The following is a 5,000-nucleotide window of genomic DNA, read 5'->3' as shown; positions in this document are numbered from 1 at the left end:
ATTTCTTGGAGCAGTTGAGTGTTATTTTCTTCTGGGGTGGTGTGTTCTTGTTGCGAGCCGAAAAGGACACAACAGCTCCGATGCTACCAGATATAACGGCTATGAAGAACTCTAGTACACTGGTGAACAGTAATGGTAGTCAACGTACGTAGGACTCACAAAACTTGTGAAAGGGTGAACACACGCTACGACCTGGTTTAGGGTAAAAGCGCTGCGCGGGGTCTTGGTGTCAGGTCAACCTGCCCGGAGGGGGAGGCTAGGCTGACCTTACCACGACGTGCGTTGGACACGAACTTACGGGTCAGGCGAGGTCAGATAACATCGTCACTACACCCTCGCTAAGTGAATGGTTCCTATTTGGGACTTGGAGCCATGTGGCAAACAGCCACATGGTCCACTGGTAGGGAGAAAAGGAGAGAAGGAGAGGGAGAGGAAGAGAAGGAGAGGGAGAGGGAAAGGGAAAGGGGTTGAGGGATAGAGGGAGAGAGGAAGAGGGAGAGAGAGGAAGAGGGGGAGAGGGGGAGACGGAGAAGGAGAAGGAGAAGGAGAAGGAGAAGGAGAAGAAGAAGAAGAAGAAGAAGAAGAAGGAAGAGAGAGAGAGAGAGAGAGAGAGAGAGAGAGAGAGAGAGAGAGAGAGAGAGAGAGAGAGGAGAGAGAGAGAGAGAGAGAGAGAGAGAAAGAGAGAGAGAGAGAGGCAAAGAGAGCCTCTGCCTATCTACCAATTTATCTATACATTTATGTCTTCTCTTCTATACTTCTTTCTTCCTTCTTTCTTACCTCCTTCTCCCAGTGACTGCGTGTGTGTGCAGTGCTATAATCATATGAATACATAGACAAAATTTGCCATGTACCAAGCTAGTATTATCAGCAATACACAATAAGCATGATGCATGAAAGAGACAAGTGCGCTCTGGGTTGCATAATGCCTTATTGTTTGACATATTATTCATCTCTGGACCTGACGCGCTGGGAGCAGACAAGAAGCAGAGAGGCAATGAGGCAAGCAAGCACACTCGTACCCCGCGCATCCATGTGTGTGTATGTACTGTCAGAAAAAAAACTGTCGTTCCCTTTACTTGTGGTTAATGAGAGACTGAAGGCTTCCCTCAGTTAACATTGGATTACGGTGCTAACTACTTTGCCTCGCTATTCCACACCACTTTGTCGATTTTTCATATTAGTTTGTTCAAAGGGTAACATTTTTTTCTGATTGTACAAGGCTACCAAATAAAAACTTTCAACATTTTCGTTTCTCCTCTGCCTTTCATTTTACTGTATATTACAGCTGAAAATAGGTTAATTATTAGTTTATAGAATTAGCTTGTCGGAGTCAGGGACATTAACCTAAACAAAAAATGGTATAAGTCATTCAGTCGTTTGACGAGGACGAAGAACTATTAGAATCCCTATTTCTTAAGATTCATAGATAAAGGAATAGACAGGCATATCATGAGAAATCACATCACCCAAATGGAGTTTGCTATATACATGCGCTTGGGAAAAAAACGCGTATATTTTATTAAGTTAGCTTGGCGTACCATAAACCTTTGAAGGCAAGCTGGTCACGCATCCGTACATACGCTTAGTAAAAATTGACATTTGAAGCCGAGCTGGTCAGGCATCCAGAATTTTCAGGAAATATCGTACGTTTATTTTACAGCGAAAGCTTGGCGCACTCGTAACACCAATATCTGAAGGCGTGTTGGTCAGGCAGATTGAACTTTAGGTTTAAGTGGAAATCTGCTAAACGTATCACTCTCCCGGCTGTGCGGGCGGGTGACATGCAGTGAGCGGTATTTTGGCTTTATCCCATCTCCATATTCAAACCAATTATATATATATATATATATATATATATATATATATATATATATATATATATATATATATATAATATCTTGGAGGCACGAGATATCCAGGCTTTGTTCAGGGCGTGAGGTACGAATAATGATTAGTGACATCATCTGTCTGCTTGTTTGTCTATTTATCTATCTATCTATCTATCTAGAGTGTGTATGTATGTATATATATACATACATATATATACACATATGTATGTATGTATGTATTGGCAGTTTCAAAAAGAATTTGTGCTAATCACTTTAATGCTGTTTTTTTCATATCAACTTATGGAGACATTAATGCTAATCATACTTACTGATTTCAGAGAGCGTAATTATATAATGGCAATCTGTACATTTATACAGTTGTTAGTAACATGTACCAGAAAGAAACCGTAGAAGAAAGTTTGCTAAACATGCTGAAATTCTCATCATGCTGCCTCAACCATTGAGAAGACACGGATAGTGAAAAAAGATACAAATCCATTAAAAGAAACCAGCATAAACAAAGGAATGCACACAGGCTGAAGGAAGCCACCTTCGCTCAATAAACAAAGAAATGACAAAAGGTGCCCTGGAATTTATTTATTATTCAATATCGAGGCAGCCGCGTCGGAAGCCGCATGTGCTGGCAAACTCCATCTACCTTTAGAAAACGGGAATATATTAATTTTCCGTTTTGTTCCTCTCTCTCTATTTCCAGAAATTCAAATCAGTGTTGGAGGTGAGTTAAAACGAAAGAAGGAAAGCGTTTCTTTCACTTTTGGCTTCCTTTTGTCCGAAAACTGAAGAAAAGCGAAGAATTTTCAGCTGTAGATTTAAGAAAATGTGCGATACGGCGAGACCGTTGAGCCGGGAGGAAGTAAGGGAGAATTTGAATTTCGAATTTGTTGCCAGTAGGAGCCAACCGTTGCGCCAAGACATGCACCGCTTTACGACCTACTTGCATGTCATTTCTTGCATCTCCAGCAAGAAATGGAACGTGCAATGCATCTCATCAAGGCGGGAAAAGGATTCAACAGACCCGATAGAAGCGACCGTGCGATCTTTTAGCCATTGTCATGATTTTCGCGAACGAAAGGGCTTCTTCTTCCTCCCCCCCCACCCTCCCTCTGCAATGAGATTGAGAAAATACGAATGATGAATGGTCAACAATGCAGTCTGATAAGCTGAGAAAAAGGACAATGAATAAATCATCCTTTTTTAAAACGAAGGAAGCTCATACGGTTTAGAACTGCATTTTATGCATTGTTCTATTATTTTATTGGAAGGAATTTTAAAGCGATATCATCAAGTATTATTATTCTTTCCCTACTTGCATAAAATCTAAATGCATGGAAGTATACATCGGTTGCTTTTGCAGTTTATAATGGCACGTTTAAAGCTAGATTTTATACCTAGGAGAGAGAATCAGATATTTGCTATGATGACGTAATATCGCCAGACTATATACGTTTTCCAAGACGATCACAGCCAACCAGACTACCAGAACGTAGAGCATTTGGCCCAGCTTAACCCAGCCTTCGTAGAACCTTAGCCGTAATAGTGACATTCCCTACGTAGGAAAATATTGAGCATTCTTAATTTATTTATTCCTATTTCTTAATCAGATAAACACATTTTTCTCTAAAAGGTATGAACGAGAATGAATATCTTCACAATACAAGAGATGTATTTGACCGGTTTCGATTATATCTTCGTCAGAAATACATACATCAAATGCGTTTGAGATTTGCGAAGTTCTGGCTTCGCCCGGGCCTTTCACTTATGGCCCGGCCTATACATCAAAGAAGTTAGAGTATATATCAGACATGAGCTGACGAAACACCTGACGACTGCGCCCTCCTACTAGTTGTTCGTATTGCTGCCGTGACCTTGGATAGTTTGATTCTGCCCGATGCTGTGTTGACATTATTCTCCGTCGCGATGTATGCAGCTTCCAATGTACCCACAGACGGAGCAGTCCGAGCAGTCGAGATGGTCACCAGCTCCATGGCAGATGCTGAATTTCCATTGCCGAGACATCGCTTCGTTCGCCTAGTGAAGTTATGCGTGGACTTCGGCTACTTCGAATTTGCTGGGGAAGAATATCAGCAGATTAGTGGTCTCGCCATGGGCTCCCCCCCTGAGTGCTGTCATGGCCTGCCTGTTTATGGAGACGCCAGAGAGGGATAACTACAGGGATATCATCGGCAGACATTCAACTTGGCGTCGTTACGTAGATGATGCCCTCGTCATTGTCCCAAGAAGGTCGTGCTTCCGACATACACCGACGAGGCTTAATTCCGTCCATGAGAAAATGCAGTTCACCGTGGAGGAGGAAGAGGATCAGTAATTACCTTTCCTGGACACTCTGATCCTTCGGAGTGACGATGGCCTGCGTTTCTCTGTATACTGGAAGCCTACAAATAAAGATGATTATATCCATTAGCACTCCGCCCACAGCAACAAAACAAAATTTGGTGTTGTGATTGGCTTCTTCCTCAGAGCGCTGAGGATCTGCAGCCCTGAATTTCTTGAGGATGAGGCTGCCTATATAATTAATGCCTTCATGAAATTTAAATATCCCAGAGGCATCCTGCTAAACTTCAGAAAGAACATAATACGAGACAGGAAGCAGCCCGAAAACAACCTTAACAGTGCTGTATATCGCACACCCTGCAGCAGATGTGATACAGCCATACTTTGGTGAGCCAGGCCGTGGTTTCAGCACCAGGATCAACGAACATCGAGCTGACATCTGTCACCATAGGACTTCCAACGCCATGGTGGTACATGTAGATGAAGCTGGACCGAACTGGAAGGAAGCAGAAGTAGTCCATGGAGGACTGAACAAACATAAAAACATATATATATATATATATATATATATATATATATATATTATATATATGTTATATATATATAATATATATATATATATATATATATATTATATATATATATACACACACACACACACACACACACACACACACACACACACACACACACACACACACACACACACACACATATATATATATATATATTATATTATATATATCTATATATATATATATATACATATATATACTACATACATATTATATATATATTATATATTATTATATAATATATATATGATATTATATATATGTTATATATATGTTATATATA

This window comes from Penaeus monodon, chromosome 7 (genome assembly GCF_015228065.2).
Source record: "Penaeus monodon isolate SGIC_2016 chromosome 7, NSTDA_Pmon_1, whole genome shotgun sequence".
Classification (NCBI taxonomy): Eukaryota; Metazoa; Arthropoda; class Malacostraca; order Decapoda; family Penaeidae; genus Penaeus; species Penaeus monodon.
This window is presented reverse-complemented; position numbering follows the sequence as displayed.